Source organism: Petaurus breviceps, unplaced genomic scaffold, assembly GCF_028583685.1.
Source record: "Petaurus breviceps papuanus isolate PSGF00001 unplaced genomic scaffold, PetGlider_PUasm1.0 186, whole genome shotgun sequence".
Lineage (NCBI taxonomy): Eukaryota > Metazoa > Chordata > Mammalia > Diprotodontia > Petauridae > Petaurus > Petaurus breviceps.
The window spans coordinates 25484753-25506011 of NW_027185798.1; the positions used below are offsets into that span (position 1 = coordinate 25484753).

Below are 21259 nucleotides of genomic sequence, written 5' to 3' on the forward strand. Positions count from 1 at the left end.
TTGGAATTCTACTCAGATCCTACCCTGGCATGGTAGAGATCCTGGCCTATTGATCATTATGCCAGAAGAGTGAATGTACTCACAGGTTCTTGACCTAAGCTGGAAAGGTTTCTATTACCAGTCTGGTAACAAATTGTCCTACCTATCATGCCAGAGCTGGATTAAGTTTGGAGAAACTCATCCACAGAAGGTCAGCTCCCAGGAGACAGACAAGTGTTCCAGGCCAGAACAACTCCCAAAGAAGATCTCTGAAAGCACAAAGGGGCTGTGATCCCTATCAGGGCACAGAATGCCTGCAAGGTGAAATCACAAATCCTTGAAGCATTACTCATGAATTCCCTATCTCAGACATTCTACATCAGTCGTGAAAACATACATGCCTTTCCTAAAACATATTTTGCTTGCAATAACAAGCAAAATTCTGACCATGGTGTTACCTGCCTTGACTCCTCTACAACAGAACACACTTTCTTTTTTCTTTTTTTCATAGAACGTAATTTCTAATCTTACTTTCAAATTCTTTCCCTCTATTGTTTCAGAACTCTGGTGAGAATGTCTTTCATGTAGCCTTTGATGATTCCAAACAACTTTAGTTGCTATTGCCTTAAAAATCCTTCTACTACTTGTTTGTTTCTCTACATTCAATTCAATTTAATATAAACTATGCCATGAGATAACAAACATACAGTTTAAAAGTCTTATCTCCAAGAGGTTTCTACTCCATTTGGGTAGAGGGAGGTATATAACATTTATACAGACAGGAGGGAGAAAGTGATGAGAACAAAGGAAAAATTTAGCGAAAAAACTGTCAGTAAATTTGACCAGAGACAAAAACCCATTAGCTCTAAAACAGTTCGTGACTAGGTGATTCCAACATAATAAAAATGGCAAATAACCTAAATTAATTTCCACATTCAGTGCCATACCAATCAAAATACCAAAGACTTGCTTTATAAAACTAGTAAAAAATCACTAATAAATTTCGTCTAGCACAAGGCTTCTTAACCTGGAGCAAACAGACAGGATTTCAGGTAGTTCATGAACCTATATGGGGAAAAATTTACATATTGCTATTAATATCTAACTGACATTTGGCTCAGAGTGGATAGAGTGCTGGGCCCAGAATCAGGGAGACTCATCTTCCTGAGTTCAAATTTGACTTCAGATAGCTATGTGACCCTGAGTAAGTCACTTAACACTGTTTGCCTCAGTTTCCTTATCTGTCAAATGAGCTAGAGAAGGAAATGGCAAGATACTCCAGTATTTTTACCATGAAAATGCCAAATGAGATCACAAAGAATCATATGTGACTGAACAATTGCTTGCCTTCAAATATTTAAAAATATTCCGAGGTCTATGAACTTTACCAGACTGCCAAAAGATCTATGATGTAAAAAAAAAAAAAATTAAGAACCTCTAACCTAGAAGAATAAAAGGTCAAGAATCTCAAGAGAAATAATGGAAAAAATAGGGGCGGCCAGGTAGCAAGTGAGTAAGAGCATCGGCTCCAGTGTCGGGATGACCTGGGGATCGAATCCCGGGCTCAGACACTTAGCACCCACCCAGAAACACCCAGTCGTGTAACTTTGAGCAAATTACTTAACCCCAATTGCTTAGGGGTGGCCAGGTGGCTCAGAGAGTAAGAGCACCGGCTCCAGTGTCGGGATGACCTGGGGATCAAATATGGGCTCAGATACTCAGCACCACACCCAGAAATAACTGGCCATGTAACCTTGAGCAAGTTACTTAACCCCGATTGCTTTAAAAAATATATATAATAGAAAAAATTGTGGTTGGTCTAGCATTCTCAAATCTCAAGCTAATATTACCAGGCTGTAGTCATCTAAGCTCTTTGATACTGTCTAAAAAATTCATAAGTTGATTGGTAGACCAGATTATATACATAAGATCCTGAATATAGTAGAAAAAAGTGTTTGTTAAACCTAAGTATTTCAAGTGCTAGGACAAGTGCTTAGTATTCAACAATTGCTAGGAAAACTGGGAAAGAGTATTCCATAAATTACATTTAGATAAACATACTCAATAAGCTACAAATGGATACATGCCCTTAATACAAAATGCTAGGAGCAAGGAAGGAAATACTTTCCCCAACTCTGGATAGTGGAAGAGTTCTTCAACAAAGAAAGGATGGAGAACATCATAGGAGATAAAAAGATGCAATTGTGATTACATAAAGTTGAAAAGGTTTTTGTTTGAACAAAATTAATGCAGTTAAAATTAGAAGCGAAAAAGTTAAATGGGAAAAATTCCTTGTAATAATTTCCTTGGGTAAATGTCTGACATCCAAAATGTATAGAGAATTGATGCAAATCTATAAGAATAGAAGATATTTCCCAATTGATTAATGGTGAAAGATTATGAACAGGTCATTCTCAAAAGAAGAAAGTCAAACTATCAACCATCATATGAAAAATGTTCCAAATCACTAAAAATAAGAGATAGCAGATACTTAGCACCACACCCAGAAATAACTGGCCATGTAACCTTGAGCAAGTTACTTAACCCTGATTGCTTATAAAAAAAAATAAGAGTTAGGTTCTCACCCTATGATTTAATTGGTATAGGGAACACCTAAATGAGGAAACTCCTTCTACCAGTGAAGGTCTGTACTTTCTCTGAAACTTAGACTGTTAGAGTTACATATATCACTGAGAGATTTAATGATTTACCCAGTGTCACACAAGTAGTATATATGAGAGCCAAGATTTCAATCTAAATCTTCCTGACTAAGGTTGTCCTATCTACTATAATATACTGCCTCTCCAATAATAGGAGAAATCCAAGTGAAAACAACTCTGATTTTCATCTTACACTTATCATATTGGGAAACATGACAAAAATGGAAAATGATCATTGTTGGAGAGGCTGTTATACACTATGAGAGCTACAAACTGATCCAATGATTCTGAAAAGCAATTTGGGACTATGCCCCCAAAATGTTTAAACTCTTCACACCCTTTGACCCAGTGACACCACTGGAATATAAGAAGTGTTCAAGGAAGACTAGCACTTCTGATGTGAGGCCTTGCTGAGAGCCCTTTGCAGGGCTACTTATTCACCTTTGGTGTCTACCTGGTACTCAACTCTTAACTGGGACTCCAAGAAACTGTGGCATGCTCAGCAGCCACACCCTAGTAAACCATCTTGGCAGATGGGCTAAACCAGGTTGAGAGTAACCAAAAGACCTCAAACAAGGTGTGTAAATTAAGGGGCTATCTGTCCCAAGCACGTTAAGACTTCTGGTGGAATGTTTAGATGAGAATAATCTGTTCCAACAGCCATGAAAGTGGCTGTAGCAAGTCAGTCATCAAAGATGCCAAAGTCATCCACTGCATCCCAGGGCATTGCCAGGCATCCTGACTTTTATCTTGACACTGGACTTTGATGATTCTGGAAGAGAGACTTTGTGCAACTCTACCTCACTTAAACCCAATTCACACGTGAGTCAAGACATTACCCCGGGATGTCACTGGTCCTTTTCACAAACGAAGGACAAACAATGCCACCATGACTGAGGCATATAGTCCAAAGAACAAGAGGACACAGATACACAAAAATAGTTGGAGAAAAACTTCTTGGTTAATGCCAAGAAATACAGGTGCAAACCATTTAGGGAATGAACACATTATAGCAAATGAAAAGTAATGTCATGGAGAAATGACCCAAGGGACTGATTCAGAGAAACCTGGGAAGGCTTGTATGAAATGATGCAGACTGAAGTAAGCAGAACCCAGGAGGATAATTTATCCAGAGATTACAATACTGTAAAGGAAAATAACTGTGAAAGACTTAAGATCTGTGATTGACTGAGTGGCCATTTACAACTCCAGGAGCTGAGTCTGGAAGGAAGAGGTGGATTCTGAAAAGCACAAATAAGGAGTGTCATGTTTAGGGAAATATGTCATGTTTAGGAAACTGTTACTAGTTAAGTTTACCTAGAAAATAGGGTACTCAAAAGGAAGTAATGTGAAAATAGGTTTGGAAAAATAGGTTGGAACTGGAGTATAGGGGAGAGGTCTTAATTTCCAGACTGTTTTTTTAATTCCTTTATCCTTGTTAACCTATGGGCAATGAGGAGTCATGGAAAATATCTGAGCAGAGAAGCAACAGTCAGAATGGCACATCAGGAAGATCATTTTGGAACAATATAAGGGAAGGAGCAGAGAGGACAGCCTGGAGGCAGGAAGCCCAATTAGGAGGTTCAGTAGAGAAGTAATGAGGGTCTCAATTTTTATGGTAGCAGTGTGAATGGTGAGAAAGGGATGTAGGTGAGAAATCATGGAAGTAAACCTGACAGCACTTGACAACTGTCTGGAGCAGGGAGACCTGAGGAGAGGACAGCAATAGATTTAAGGTATAGATCTTCAGTAACTGGGAGGTGAGTGGTACCATGAAGAAATATGATGAGTAATATAACTATTATATTAACTTTCCCTCCCATTGTTTTTCTGTCAACATTTCTACTTTGTGTTCAAGCGTTTGTCATTTTTCCCACATCTCCTTAAAGACAGAGATTTTTCTTGTGGTCCTCTTTAACCATTTGGCAATATGTTTAATGATCAGGCTATAGGAGGAACTTTGAAAACAAGTCTTTTAAAAGGCAATAAACAGGGGCGGCCAGGTAGCACAGCGAGTAGGAGCACCAGCTCCAGTGTCGGGATGACCTGGAGATTGAATCCCGGGCTCAGACACTTAGCACTCACCCAGAAAACACCTGGCCATGTAACCTTGAGCAAGTTACTTAACCCCAATTTCTTAGGGGTGGCCAGGTGGCTCAGTGAGTAAGAGCACCGGCTCCAGTGTCGGGATGACCTGGGGATCCAATCCCAGGCTCAGACACTCAGCACCACACCCAGAAATAATAACTGGCCGTGTAACCTTGAGCAAGTTACTTAACCCTGATTGCTTAAAAAAAAAGGCAATAAACATATATCCTTTATTAAGCCAATACAAATAAACTGGTTATCCTTGGAGAACAAATCAGCCAAAGTATATGCCCATAGTTTGGGGAATGGCTAAACGAACTGTGGTACATGAATGTAATGTAATATTACTGTGCTGTAATAAATGATGAATATAAAGAAGGCAAAGAAGCATGGAAAAAATTCTACGAAATGATACAGAATGAAGTAGGCAGAACCAAGAAGACAGTGTACTAAATGACTACAGCAATTTACGTGGAAAGAACCATAAAACAACTGAAAGCGAATATTGCAGAATTTCAAAGAACAAACATAGCCCCCAAGAAAAAAAATGAAAGATGATGCCTCCCTCCTCACTCCTTTGCAGTAGGGGGAAGTCCATTAGTGTAAAACATCTCATATTTTTCAGATTTTTGAATACTGGGTCAGTTTTGCTGACTTATTCACTTCTTTATTTTTGCTTTTTGGAGGGCATTTGGGGTTAAGTGACTTGCCAAAAGTCACACAGCTAGTAATTATGTCAAGTGTCTGAGGCCAGATTTGAACTCATGTCCTCGTGACTCCAGGACTGGTGCTCTATTCACTGCACCACCTAGCTGCCCCCACTTCTTTCTCTGACCATATTATTTGTAATGTGGTATGGCTCCCTGGGAGGAAGAATAGGAAGGGAGGAAGAATAGGGATACTGAAAGAAATCTACACAATATAAAAGCAAATGACAGAAATAAATTTTTCAAAAAGAGAACAAATCACTCTACCAAATGGTAAATAAGTGAATATTGGGAAATGAGTCAACGTGCTAATACATTTTCTTCAGTGTTGCAGAATAGCTTGCCAAACCAGAAATGGAATGTGAAATGAAATGGAATGCAGAATACACACTACTAGTCTTGTGTTTTTTAATCACTAGATCACTATCTCCCTCTAATATTCCAAGGAAAACCAACACCTCAGTGCTCTGAAAGAATAATGGACTATATTTTGGAGAAAAGGAAAGAAATAATCCACACATCCTGGCATCATTTCAGAAGGAAAGAAAAGTATTAAATCAGAATACTGTCAGCAGTTTCTAGCAAGATGGGTAAGTAAAAAGTTTTATCTAAATCTGCTTCTTTGCACAACATAAAACAACTAAAAATATACCAAAAAAATAAAAACCCCTAAAAGAACAATGACTAAATGGTGGCAGTGGGAGGAGAAGAAAAATTCCCACAGAAAACAAAGCAGAGTAACTGAGAAAATGAGCAAGAAAGGAGGTCTTAATGATTAAGAAATATTATGAGTTAAAAGAATGCCAAAACAAATATCCAGGAGAAAATAATTATGCAATAAATACAACTACAAAGTCCAGAAAATAGAAGAAAATTGACAAAAGTGGCTCAAAAGTAATTGCAAGATAATAAAAGAATAAAGGAGGATGTAAATTTAAACTAGAGTTCTTACTAAAAACTTGAAAGGAGAGCCAATGGCTTAGCACAGAAGCCAGAAGATCTCACCAAAGCAACATATACAACCCCCCTCCCCCCAATAAAAAATGGAGCATCTGGAACTCAAAAATTCAGTAATACAATAATCATAAGAACAAAGTCAGAAAAGAACAAAACTGGAAGAACATGTGAATGGCTCAAGATATATGAGTAAAATAAAAAAAATTAGAAGGAAATGTGAAGACTCTACAATTAAAAGATTCATCTGAAATATAGGATGTCAAGAAATAACTTTAGGGGATGGCTAGGTGGCACAGTGAATAGAGCACTGGCCCTGAAGTCAGGAGGACCTGAGTTCAAATCCAGCCTCAGACACTTAAGACACAAAAAACTAGCCATGTGACGTTAGGCAAGTCACTTAACCCCAATTGCCCTGCAAAAAGCAAAAAGAAAAAAAGAAAAAAGAAATGTAGTTACAAGGTTTGAGATGTCCCAGATTATGGAGAAAATCTTGTAAGCAGTCAAGAAAAAGATGAATCTGAGTATGCAGGAAGAAACTCCAATCAGAAGCACTCAGCATTACTTATCATCAATGAGAAAGGAAAGACTGGATTATGGTATACTGTAAAGGGAAAAAATAGCTTGAACCAAATAATAATGTATAATAAAGCTGAACATAATTTTCTAGGGGGGGGGGGGCCAGGAGACTGCAAGACTTGTTTACTTCCAAGCATCCTTGGACCAGAGTTGTACAGTTTTGAAATACAAGCATAACAGATAAGAGAATGTTAAGGTCAACAAGTCTGAATTACTTAAAAGGACTAGGTGACAATCCAATTCTTACATATTTAAAGAAAAATATACTATTGTCTCTTAGGAATCCTACCTCATCTAAGGGTTTATTGAGGAAATCAAAAGAGAATCTTTGGATCTGGGGCTTCCAAACTATCACCAACTATGTGAAAAAAAGTCTCAAATTACTAAAAACAAGAGAAAAAATTAATCAAAAGAACTCTGAGTTTCTACATCACACCTTCAGATCAACAAAGGTGACAAAAATGGAAAACAACAATTATTGGGTTGTATCTATAGGAAGACAGGCAAAGCTGTTGGTGGGGGAGCTGCAAGCTGATCCAACCATTCTAGAAAGTGATTTGGAATTCTAACTGAACATTCATTAAACTGTTCATAATCATTAGCCCAGTGAAACTACTACTGAGGCATATACCCCCAAAAGATCAAATTTAGAGTGAAAGAAGAGATATATACAAACATATTTGTGGAAACATTTTTTTGTTGTTGCAAGGAGCTGGAAACAATGATGGTATAAATCAAGTGTGGAATGTCTAAAGACATTACAGCATGTGAAAATGTCACATTACTTACCATAAAATATGACAAAGGGAGCTGATTCAGAGAAACCTGGGAGGACGTATATGTAACAATGCAAACTGAATGGAACAGAAGCAGAAGAATACTTTACCCAGTGAGTACTGTACTGTAAACTGGGAAAGACAAGATCTGTGACCGACTCAGTGACCATTCATGACTCTAGAAGACAGACAGTATATTTGCTACCTTTTTACAAAGAGGTGATGAACTAAAGACACAGAAGCAGACGTACGTTTTTGTACACTGCAAATGTATGTATATGTTTTTTTTATTATGCTTATTGTTATAAGGAAAAATCTTTTGGTGGGGAAGTTATGGAAGGGGCTTTGGGGATAGTGATGCAAAAAAACAACACAAAGAAAAGGAAGAAAAGATCATCATGGAAACATTAAAAAATATATAAAAGAGAGCTGAAAAAATTTCAGAAGGGGAACCACAAACAGGGCACTGCTGGAGTCTAGCCAAATTTATCTCATACTGTTAAAAAACCCAGCTATATACAACAGACTCGTGATTTCATATACAATTGTATTTTTTCTGTTCTCTTTGTATATGGCAATGTTTGTATTTGTCAAGTTCATAATTTTTGGAAGAGAAAAAAATTTAAATAATAAAATTTAAATCAAGAGTTAGTGGCAAAATTGTGATCTAGAACGGGGCAGCCAGGTAGCACAGTGAGTAAGAGCACCGGCTCCAGTGTCAGGATGACCTGGGATTGAATCCGGGCTCAGACACTTAGCACCCACCCAGAAACACCTGGCTGCATAACCTTGAGGAAGTTACTTAACGCCGATTGCTTAAATAAAAAAAAAAAAAAGAAAGAAAGAAAGAAAAAAATTGTGATCTAGATTCAAATTTTTTAGAGCAGGAATGGACCTTGGAAATCATCTAGTCTAACCATACCATATGATATATGAGAAGTTAAGTGACTTGTCCAATATCACAAAGCTAAGCTGAAACACAAACCCAACTCTTATGATTCAAGGTCTATTTCCATCTTGAGGAATTACTTTAAGAAAATAAATAAGCTAAACTCCAAGCTGCGGTAATTGGTCAGGGTTAGTGCAGATGAGGAAAATCCACAGAAGAAAAAATAACTTCATTTTAACCAAAAGCTTCAATTTCTTCCTTCACCAAATCAAATAACAAGGAGTGAGCATGACTGTTTAGTTTTTTCTCCTCTTCCATCCCTTCTTCTGTTGGCTTACCATTAACAAAAGGGCTAAAAGAAACTGGCAGCAGCAGAAGGAGTGGGGAAGGAAAGAAAAATAAGAAGCCAAGATATTCAGAGAATTGGGACAGAAAAGAACCATGGGGCATCAGAAAATGGTACTTGCAGAGGTTTTCTAGCTTTGCTAATTCATACTTTGCACCACTTGGAGTTCTCAGGAAAATTTCTCACATTAATCATGGACCAAAAATATCACATATTAAAAACAGAGTCCCTATGCCACTTTTTCTAATGATGAATATAAAGATCCTAGTCCCCCCCATTCCCCCAAACCTAAATGATTATACAGTCACTGCTAATTATTACCTCATAAAGGAGAAAGGTTTTAAAGCAATGAGTCAGGTCATATATAATATAAACAAAAGATCCCAAAAGTCTGAGGCTTCCTAACTTTACAAGACAGGTGAATTTCTCCGAATATGTACGCAAATCCAATTTTTGTAACACTTTCACCACTGATATCCCAAAGGATCCATTCTCATTCTCTCTCCTTTCCAACTCCCCTCTCTCCTATATCCCTTCTCCTTTCCCATCTCCCTTCTCTGTCTTTTCTCATTCCCTTTCTCTCCCCATCTCTTTCCTGACCTCTTTTCTTTTCTCTTTCTCCCTTTCTCTTCCTGTCTGTCTGTCTGTCTGTCTGTCTCTCTCTCTCTCTCTCACACACACACACACACACACTGTTGCCTTAGGAATTGGATGAATATCTACTTGTATTTTAGTTCTGTCCCATAGCAAATATAGGAAATCCCCCCCTTCCAAGCCAAGCCAGCCACCAACAATCCTGACAAGTAGTCATCAAACCCATGCTTGAAACTTTCCAATGAAAACTCTACTCACTACTTCAGGAAGTAGAACATTCTATTTTTAATGTTCTCAATTATTAATGTTATTTCCTATATTGAATAAAACTCTACCTCCAGGTAACAGAATAAGTATTATACGTCTTCCATGACTTGTTTTTTTTTTTTTTCAGTTTAGAAGGTAGGTTTCATGGTCTCCCTAAATATTGCCTTTCCCAGGTTAAAATCTCCAGTTATTTTAAAAAAAGTTTTCCATACAGAATATGATTTTGAGTTCCTTCACCAGCACGGGCATTCCACAGGTTGTCAATGATTGTCTTTGCGTCAGTAATGTTACTGCTTCTCTAGTTCTAGGCATTATGATTCCTAAGATTATAATTCTCATTTCTATAGTCTTTATGAGAATATATATACACACAATGATTAAAATGTGAGAATAGAATATAGAAGGTTTCACAAATAATATACTATAGCCAATACTTGTGTGGCTACAAGTGACTAAAAGGTACAAAAAGGAGAAGATCCCATTATATTTATTGCTTGTTGACCATGATTTTTTTTTTACTTATAGCAAAAAATATAGCCTTAAAAAGCTTCCTTTCAAGGTGCTTCCTATGTCTAAATTAGGATCATACAAGAATCAATAGCAAGAGATTATTGCATTCAACGATCTTCTTACTATGAATAGCAAGTGAGGTCTAAAATAGCAGCAAAAGTGTTTGCCATTGTCATTGAGGAAGTCCTGCACAGGATCTAAATGGAAGAGGGATTCCTTATAGATCATAAGTTCTTCCCAATTCTCCTGTTTTCAAGAAATGTTCTAATTGCACTATGCCTTGTAATATTGCAACCTTCCTAAATGGGATCCACAAGTTCAGTCCAATAATACACACAGGAAAAACTAAGTGGAAGACAAATTCCAGACTACGATATGTAGTTGAATGGATAGTCTATTTTGGTCTATATCTTGGACAGGAAGAAATGATAATCAATATGCTGGATTCAGAGTTAAATAGGAGAAAGAGAGCAGACTGGGTTCATTTGGGAAGTTGCATAGGTCTTTCTCTTGCCTTTATAATACTAGGTTGTTTTTCCCCCCAGTGATGTTATATGGCGAGGAATCAAAAAATAAATGATCTCCAAAGTATCAAAACTGTGCTTCATCCAAAGGGCAATGGAGAGACATATTTTGGGCTGCAACATTTTGCCAAATATGATTTGTATATGTAAGAAGTAGTATAATTGAGGTCATCAGAAAATGAGTGAACTGGAGGCAGGATGGTCATATAGTGAGAATGAGTTACAGCCTATGTATCACAGTGGGTACCATTAAGGTCTAAAGAAAGACCCTCAACATGTCAATGAAGGTCACATGGAAGAACATGTACAAGGCTATATGGGACAGAGGAGGCCTGGATGGGTTATGATCTGAAGTGTGGTGGAGAGTATCCACATATGGGAGATCACAGGAATGGAGCTGAATAGTATTATTTTCTGAGTCATTTGCCAACACTATACTATCTGACCTAATCATTAAGTCTGCACTTTCCTTAATTTTCTTACAATATATCTTTAAAAAGAAAATTTTTTTTGCCCCACAAATTTTAGCTCATTCTGGGCTTTAAGTTTGTTGATACTATTCTTACAAGTCTCTCATGCTCTTTTTGGTTCATTTTTATACGTCTACTCTCCTGTTTCCTCCCTCCATCTTTTGTATATACTTATTGGTTACCTGAGCTCATTTGAGGATATCCTCTGAAGGTACCTTTGTCTCCTCCTCTCTCAGAAAGATAATTTTGAGATTGTACTGTCAAAATTTCATTTTTGAAAGCTTCCTGTTCTATTTGAAATACTTTTCCATTTGGAGTCTTGGACCATGAAATTAATTTATTTGAACTTTTTGAGGTCTTTCTTGAAGGGTAAAGTCCACGTCCAACAATGCCCAGCACTGCCTTCCTTCGGTATCACTAAGACTCCAAGGGTGCTGCTTTCCCCAAAGATCTCCATCACTCCCACTTCACCATCCAGTACTTCTTGATTAGACAGAAAAGCATCCCAAGCAGAGCTTCTCTTTTTTGTTCCCTACCTATCTTATAAAACAAAATTGTTTGGAAGTCAAGAATTTGCCTGACATGGGGCTTTTAGCAGACAGATTCCCATTCTAGCAGATATGTGGATAGCTAAGGCCTTCCCCACCTCCAATTATTGCTATGCTTTTACCTTTATACCCTGAAAGCATCTGCCACATACCTCCACAGTGGGGCAGTCTATAATATATTCACCCAGCATCACCACTTCTGTTTATTTTATCTTTTATCCTCACATCATGCCAGGGAGAGAGCAAAGGGCCCTGGAGTCAGGAAAACTTGAATCCAAATCCAACCTCAGATACTTCCTAGTTGTGTGATCCTGGACAAGACATTTAACCTCTGTGTGCCTCAATTTTCTCATTTGTAAAACAGGGATAATTTTAGCACCTACTTCCCAGGGTTGTGGTGAGGGTCAAAAGAGATGATATTCATAGAGGGCTTTGAAAACCTTAAAGCACTATATAGATTCTAGGTGTTATTATTAACTATTATATGTTTAGCTTCATAGATTTCTACACAGGAATACCTTCCTGACATGCAGCTCCACTTCTTTTTGTCTTCTAGCAGATTTATTTCAATTAAACAAGATGGGCCTTACTGCTGCATTCTAATTAGGAATCCCATCCTCCCAAGACTTAGTGATCCCTATAAAGCCATAGTCATTTCCTAGTGTTAAGATTAAAAGCTTGCTTTATTTCCTGTATATAGATATTTGACCCACCACATTTCGATCCTTCTGTTCTCCCCAGTTATTTCCTCATGTGAATGCCTGTGCACATTGTTGGAATCCTAATGCCCTTTACAGGGTTGTTATCCAGTTGGTGATATGGATGTTTTTGACCCTCATCCTTCATTTTTAGTTTCACTTCCTCTCAATTATACCATCAAGTCTTCCAGCAGCAAACACTCTCTTCCGACCCTTCATAAGATGCCATGGCCCAGAAAAACAAGGACCTCAAGAAGGCAGAAGGTAAAAAGGGTTAACCTTAGAAAGCAGAAGTTTTCTTTCTCTGAACAGAAGACAATGGAAGACAGGTAAGCTATTGAGACTCCAAAATAAACAGTAATGGATTCTCAGGAAAACATATGCAAAATAAGAGAGCTATATCAATGGGTTACTAAAAGTAATTCCTGTCAATCCTCCAAAGTGATGTCGGGGAATTATAGTATTTAGAATTAAAAGGTAACTCTGCTATCTAGCTCAGTACCCCAGGCACAAAGAAACTGGGGCCTGGAGAGAAGTGACTTAGAAGTGACTTGCCCACCAACAAGCAGGTAAGTAGGAAAGCCAAGATCCCAACAGAACTCTCCCTTCAGGCCTAGCACTCTCTCTGACACACAACAATAAACAGACAACAAACACTGTAGCTTTAGGTCTGACATCTTTTGTCAAATCACCCAGTGTCTAATGGTCATGAAAACATCTTTTTTAGAAGCGTTTTCATTTTGAGATGAATATCAGTGAATGTTTTCTAAAGGAAAACATTACTCCCTACTTTATCTGTTTCCGATTTTGATTTCCTTAAAGTGAAATACACCCCTACTATATATCATTGTAGAGTGTAACAATAGTCTTGGTGTGGCTATAAACTAGTCAATAGCTCCAGCCACCCATGGAACCAAAACAGAGGGTCCTAGAGCCAGAACAGACCAAGTGTCTCAGTCCACAATTGCGCCATGAATAGGCTATTTCTTTGGTTTATCCTTCACTTGGAATGACTTTTAATAGACTTCCCTGAAAAGTGTATTTTTTCTGCTTTTACTGCTTTCTCACATCATGAACCAGATTAAGAATTCTGAGGAGTCAACTGCAAAGGAGATCTTTTTTGCATTTGGAGAATCCCATCATTAATTTGTCCCTCATCTAATGCTGTACTGAATTTTCCTCCAGTTGCCAGCTATATAATTTTCTCCAGTTATCTGCCATCATCCTGCCTCAGAAGGAACAACAGCAAAGGTTTCCAGTAGGCATGGGGTGGGATAAATCCCATGCTGAGCCACCACTGGGGAAGTTAGCTATGCTCCATTACCTACTAAACAAGGATTTTCCAAGGGCAATTTTTATCAATGCAGAAAAAAGAAATCTTAATGCCTGCACAAGAACTTCCTTCAGTTCTCTTTTTAATACTCAGAGGTGAAAGGGGCACTGGGTCATCATTTCAAAAGCTCCATCACTCTTTCACAGACACAAACTCCTTCCCCAATAATAAACTCGCTATCTCTCAGCATCTTTATTCTAAGACACCTTTCTGCCCCTAGCTATGGGTGTACTTTGACAGTTCACTCTATCCTAACCTACATAAACTTCAGTTACTCAGGCTATGTACTGAATATGATTTCCTTAATCATTACACCCACACAATTATTTACATGAATATCATAAAAGGATTTCTATCACTAATTTCCCTTATCTACTGGCTCCTTTGCTGCTACCTACAAACATACCCACATCTCCCCTATCCACATATGAGTTCCACTTGATCCTTCCAACCTTCTAAGGAAGGCTAACCTTGAAAAGGCCATCTACCATAGGTGCCTCCACTTCTCCTTTCATTCTCTTCTTAAACCTCTTACAGTCTGGCTTCCCAAATCATTCTACTGAAAACTACTCTCTCCAAAGTTACCCATGATCTCTTCATTGTCAAGCCCAATGGCTTTTTCTCAATCCTCATTCTTCTTGACCTTTTTTCAGTCTTTCACACTGTTGATCACCTTCTCTTGGTTGAATATTCTCCTAAGTTTTCAGGACACCACTCTCTTCCTTATCTGATTGTTCCTTCTCAGCCTCTTTGCTGGATTCTCATTCAGTATGGGGTTGTGTCCCACAGTTTAAGAAGCACTGAAAGGGTTGAGAAAGGAAAAAGTTTAAGAAGCCCTGATCTAGGTCATGCCCTCTACCCTGAGGTGTCCCAAAGGGTTCTGTCCTTCTCATCTTCCTTTATACTAGTCTTCACTTGGTGTAGCAGCAAGCACCCCAAGCGTCCTCAGGGTTTGCTGCCACCACAGGTTCTTGGATCTGCTTTGTTAAAGGAAAGCAACTCAAAATGGGTTAACAAGCTTACTTTTAATCAGTCAGATATGTATCATTTACCTCGTTCAGGGGAAAAAGGTCAGCACCCCGAACTTCAGAATATACAGACAGAATTACCAAGACAGAAACAGATCAAGTACACAGCTTTCCAAACTGTGCAACCATTACATCCATACCAAACAACATCTGGGTTTCAAAGCCAGGGGGCTCTGGACAACAGCTAGCCCAGAGTTTCATCAAATCACAGAACACTTCTCAAAGTGAGCCCCAAAACAAAGCTACACATCAGGGCTTATATAGCCTTCTCCTGGCTCAGAGAATGTAACAACCTTCTGGACCCACTGGCCAATCAAGAAGTATCTACTGAAAAACAAGCCTCCCACCCCAGGCTCCAGGTGCACTTTAGCCTAGGGGCAGGGAAGATCTTCAAAATTTACATTCCCATTACATTTGGCCTCATCAGCTCCCATAGTTTTAACTACTATTTCTACATTAATGATTCTTAAACGTACCTATCCTGCCCTAACCTCTCTGCTGACCTCCAGTCTTGCAACTTCAACTGCCTTTCAGCTATCTAAAACTGGATGTCCAGGAGACGTCTGACGCTTGAGATATCCAAAGCTGAACTCATTTTCTTTCCCCTAAAACTCTCTCCCTCTCTTACCTTCCTTATTAATGTACAAGGCAATGCTATCCTCCTACTTGTTGAGGTTTGCACACTAGGCATCATCCTAAATTCCTTATTATATGTCACCTACCATATCCAATCCGGGGCCACGGCCTGTCAATTAGACCTTTACCAAAATCTCTCGAATATACCTTTTCTCCTCTGAAACCGCCACCACGTTGGCATAGCTGCTCATCATCTCACACCTGGATTAATGTAACAGCCTGCTGGTAGGTCTACCTGTTCCAAGTGTCTCCTGACTCCAATCCAGCCTCTAATCAGCTACCAAAGTGTTTTTCCTAACAAGCAGGTCTGACTATGTCACCTTCCAATTCAATAAACTCCAGTGGTTTCCTGTCACTTATCAAGTTTGTTTCAGACTCTAACTGACGCTATCAAGAATATATGGAACAAGGACACTTGTTTTATGGAGATGAGGGAGAAGGAATAGGAGAAAGGTAAAGATTGAGACTAATAGTTACCACATCATGACAACTCGTGAAGAACATCCATTAAGGTGTAGGAAGCTTGTGCCCTGTAGCAGCTGAGGAAGTATTCACAGTGATGAAATTACAGATCCTTGAAAGACTGGAATGTGGATACAATGAACCAGGACTTGTCCAGCAACTTCCAGAAGATTAGGACTAAAGGACATTCCTGAAGCTTGATGAAGATATTTTTAGGACAAATAAAAAGAAGTACCATTTTCTCTTTATAATTAGGGTAACAGACATAAGTGCTAACAGCACAAATGGCTTTCAATAAGGATTCAGGAAACAGATTTCAGATTTGTGCATTAAAGGGTTCCTTAGGTGTTACAGCCATAACCTGAGAAGCTATTTTAGAAAGCAACTAGAACATACTGAAAAAAAAATATGTCCTTTGGTACCAAAGGATTAGATAGCTTGTTAAGGTGACACGGTGTGGCAGCCAGCTATCACAGTGATAGAGCATTGGACCTGGCATCAGGAAGACCTGAGTTCAAATCCAGCCTTAGATTCTTGCTGTATGACCTTGGGCAAGTCACTTAACCCATTGCCTACCTTAGTTTTCTCAACTGTAAAGTGAGGATAACAATAACACCTACTTCCCAGGGTTGTGGTGAAGATAAAATAAGATAATATGTGTAAAGTGTTTTGCATACCTTAAATCATTATTTATTATCATTATTATTATTATTATAGATATGGAAATGAGAAAAAATGGAAGTTTTCAAAATAGAAATCTTTTTCATATTCAAACATTACAGTGAATTCCTTATACATTAATTTTATTCTATTATTATTTTATAATTAAATAATAATATTATAATATAATACTAATTATAAATATTATCTAATATTATTCTATTAAGTTGTAAAACCTAGAGTACTAAAAATTTTTATTTTCTAATTTTCATAAATGCACCTCAGCTAAAAGTATTTTTAAAAGCAAATGAAAAGTGAAACTATATTTGATTTTTTTCCTCCAAACCTCACTGAGTTGGTCATTTGAATCCTTCAAATTTTTAATTTATTGTTAATTCTCACGTTCCTTCATCACTCAAGTATTAGTTTATAAGTGAGGGTTTGGGTTTTTTTTTTATTTTTTGCTTTGTTTTTCTTTCAATTGCTAAAATTAGATTATTTCCTTTCAAGTTAACAAATTTATCTCTGCAAATTGCAAAACTTCAGCAAATTGCAACAAGAGCCAAATCACAGAATCACAGAGATTTAGAGCTGGAAGTCCCTGGTTAGGAACAGCCACCAACCAAAGAGGGTAAGAGATTTGCTCAAGGAATTATAAATGCAGGTTCTCTGACTCCCAACAGGCCCCTTCCCACCATACCACGGTGATTTCTCCAGAATTCTTCAGCAACAATTTGGTTCTTTCTGCCAGAGAAAGAGCTTTATAGTCTGCACTCTGCAGCGTCACAAGTTAAGAAGACTGCGAAATTCTGAAGGCCTAAGGCAGGACATGGCTACGTAAAGATATGGAATTGAGAGACGCTGCTGAAGAATGAGCATCACTTTGTGGTAAACTGGATGACGGGGTACACAAATGAGAAAGGGAAGCAGAAATTAAGGTAGGAAGGGGCAGGGAGAATATTATTGACAGAGAGAAGAAGAATGGAAATGGTGACCACGTGTTTGTAAAGAAGGTGGGGGGGGGAGGAGGGCAGAAAGTCAGGCCGAGGGTCAAAAGAGACGGTTCAAGAGGGAGAGGATCCAGGTTGTCATCCCAGCTCTTTACTCATAAACTGAGCAACTTATCTGGTCATCGACTGACCTTGAAGTGTGGGATTACATAATGTAAACTTCATATGGGAGGGAGTGGAGAGTGAGCATGAATTAAAGGCGTGAGCAGAGAATGACTGGGCTCATTATGATAGCAAGAGGCTCTCAAGCTGGGTCATGGGCATCGTGGCTCCTCGCTCCAGCCAAGCAGTCAGCCTGCAGCCGGGCCTGCTAATTCTCACCTCTCCATGTTTGCTCAAGAAGTCAGATATGAATCTGTGTCCAGTTCAAGGCTCAGAGCCATCCAGAATATTGCATCCTCTCTCTCCTCAGGCCCCAGACCCCCACTACTGTTCTGCTGCCTTTCAGTCTGGTCTGCTGAGAGCTTGATGCGATTTCCCCATGTTCTGTCTGTCGGACCCCTAAAGGACACAATGGCTCTTCAATTGAATTTATAAAAATTGTCTATCAGCTTATCACTAGCTGCTATATATTAGCAAGTAACAGAACTGAGTAGTTACTATCAAAGGTGCTGAAATCTTTAAATCCTTTAGTTCCATGAATAATTTCTTTGAACCACACAGCCTGAGCATCTCCTTAACTCATATTGATGGCACATCTCTGATAATTCTTAAAAAGCAGCACCTTTACCTCACTTATTTCCTTGAACACCAATTGAATGGGCACCAAACCAAGCTTCTGCTGATTTCTCAAGGATAATTTCAAACAACTTGGCTTCTCTTGTATTATTTTGCAGATGGTGAATTGAGTGCTAAACCTGGACCTGGATTCGAGTCCCAGCTGTGATACTTTCTCTTTGTATGACCCCTGGGCAGGTCATTTAACCTCTTTTGGTCTTAGTTTCCTCATCTGTTAGATGAAGATATTGATACCTAAACTTTTCTTCCTGTGCAGCAGAAATGACAAAGAGCTAGAGAAATGTCGATAGTTTTAAGAAGATGAAAAACAACAGTCACAGGGAGACATGCTGTGCCATGGAGCACACAAATGACACAGGCAGTCCCTTCATTGACTCTACTCATGTCATAGCTGTAAACGTGGCTGTATGGTCCCAGGCCACATTAAGCAGTTTAATTTTTTTTCTACAATGGAGACAAAGTATCCAGAGGAAAATATGCTTTCCTATCAAGGCATGTCATCCACAAATGATATGTCTAACCCTTGAGCTTCTTTTAGACAGTCTCCTCACTAATTTGCCTGTGTTTTTGAATTGTAAGTAATATGTTTTCAATTTTGAGAGGTTAGATGGAAATTTTTGTGGTCAAACTGGCCTTTCATTTGCATAGAAACTTTCAGTCTTAGAGAAATACTTTGGGGAATAACATTTTTTTTCATCAGGACTAAGCAGTCTGACAAACTTTAATAGCTACTGTTTCAAGGAATGATTGTTTCCATCTACTGAGAATTGAGGGGACTTGTGGCCCTTAGAGGGGAAAAAAAGGGTAGCTAGTTCAGACAAAAGGAGGCTTCTTTGCTCGCTTTTTAAAAGTAAAACAAAATGTGTAACTTAGGAGAAATGGTCAGTAATATTTCAACATATATTTTAAAAAGAATAGTTTTCCATATACCAGATTCGGTATACAAACCAAATCACACAGAAGATTCTTGTTAAAAGTCACCTAAATCTTTTATCACACTCATTCAAAGGATGTGACCATTTTACTTTGAAAAGAGAACATTATTAGTTTATGTTCATTGATTTTTCAACTAAAAAATTCTTTACCTTGAAAAATATTGTGCCATGGGCGACTAGGTGGTGCAGTGAATAGAGAGCACTGGTCCTGGAGCCAGGAGGACCTGAGTTCAAATCCAGCCTCAGACACTTAACACAAAACTAGCCATGTGACCTCGGGCATGTCACTTAACCCCAATTGCCCTACCTTCCACCCTCCAAAAACCATAGAAAAAAAGAAAAAAGAAAAATATCATGCCAGTAGAGGATAACAAATCATTATTTGCCTTCTTGCCTTGTTTTACCACATGATTTAAAAAGTTAAAGTACTCTAATAATGTTTATTATTTCTGGAGTAAAAAACTAGTAGCACTCTCTCTAAAACAAAATTTTGAAAAACACCTCAGGTTTTTTTTTTTTAAATATGTGTGGAGTGGAAGCAATGCTGTTGTAGAAAGAATATGGGATTTTGCGTCAAAGTGCCTACATCCAAAATCCTATCTCTGGTACTTACCAGACCTTGGGTAAGTCACTCAACTTCTGTGGGCCTCAGTATCACTTTTTGTAAAATAAGGGGATTGGATTAGATCAGAGCTTCTTAACCTGGAGTCTGATAACTGGTTTCCTTTGTAATTCCATGCATTTTATTTTATGCATAAAAAAATATACTCCAGGAAGGGGTCCATAGACTTTGTCAGATTTCCAAAAGGGTCTGTGACATACAAAAGGTCAAGAACTCATGAACGATTCAATGACCTATAACCTCCAAGTACCAGAGTAATGGAAACACCACTAGAATGGCCACACAGTGATGAACTTTTTGAGCATTGCAACTCTTGGAGACTATCTACCACATGATAGTGAGTGAGGCTGTAGTCCACATTAAGGTCAGGTAGTGCACTGGAAAAAGCCCTTAGATTTGGAGTTCAAGGACCTGGGTTCAAATTCTGACTTTGCTACATTCCACCTGTGTGATCTTGGGTAAGTCATTTCACTTTTCTGAACCTTACTGTCCTCATCTGTAAAATAGAGGGGAGTGAACTTGAAAGGCTTCTGAGGTCCCTCTGCTTCTAAATCTGGTATCTTCTGTCTAACCCTTCCATTAACTCAACTAATTCAATAAATGCCTATGTACAGGGTACTATGCTAGGTACCATGGGAACAAAAAGGAGCTTACATTCCACTGGAGGCAGGGGGAAGGATGTTCAGCATAGATACAAGAAAGTAAAAACAAAATAATTTCATGGGGGAAACTGTGCTAACAACTGAGAGACCGAGATCCTTGAGGCATTGAAGAACCCGGGAAGTTCTCAAAGGGTGAGCGAGAGTAAATCCAACAGATTAATTAATTATGGATGATTTATGGGATATTTGTTATACTTTCTACTAAAATAAGATAAACAAATGGTTTTAATCTAAAAAAGCTAAAAGCAGACCTTGTATATAGCAGGCATTTAATAAGTCTTTATTGAATTAAATTAGATGTATTCTGGACATTTTTCTACAAGAATAAAACATTTTGACATGTTAAAAACATAAAATATAGTTTATAATAAAAATCCGGGTCAGCATGGGACAGAGTACAGGTTAACTATCTTCCTCTTCCTCATTCTTTTTGTTCAATAGGCTGGAAAAGGAAAGACAAGGCTTGTTTGTTTGTTTGTTTGCTTTTGTAGGTCCCAAGTGCTCTCATTTACAAAGACTTAATTTAAAAGGGAAAAAAATATTGCTATGTTTGCAGATGGTAAAGGTACTATCACTTGAACAAT

At 38.2% G+C, this 21259-nt stretch overlaps 1 protein-coding gene across 3 annotated transcripts in view; it reads right to left on the minus strand.

Moving 5' to 3' along the window:
* The window catches only part of MYO1D (myosin ID), a 423241-nt gene that overhangs the window by 363671 nt on the left and 38311 nt on the right, over positions 1-21259 (minus strand). Inside the window, exon 1 of one of the 3 annotated variants that reach the window (XM_069089920.1) lies at positions 143-411. The exons of the other annotated variants lie outside the window; for them this stretch is intronic. The gene's annotated coding sequence lies outside the window, so the exon portion shown is untranslated. Of the gene's footprint in view, positions 1-142; positions 412-21259 lie in introns of those variants that run through there. 3 annotated transcript variants of the gene reach the window in all.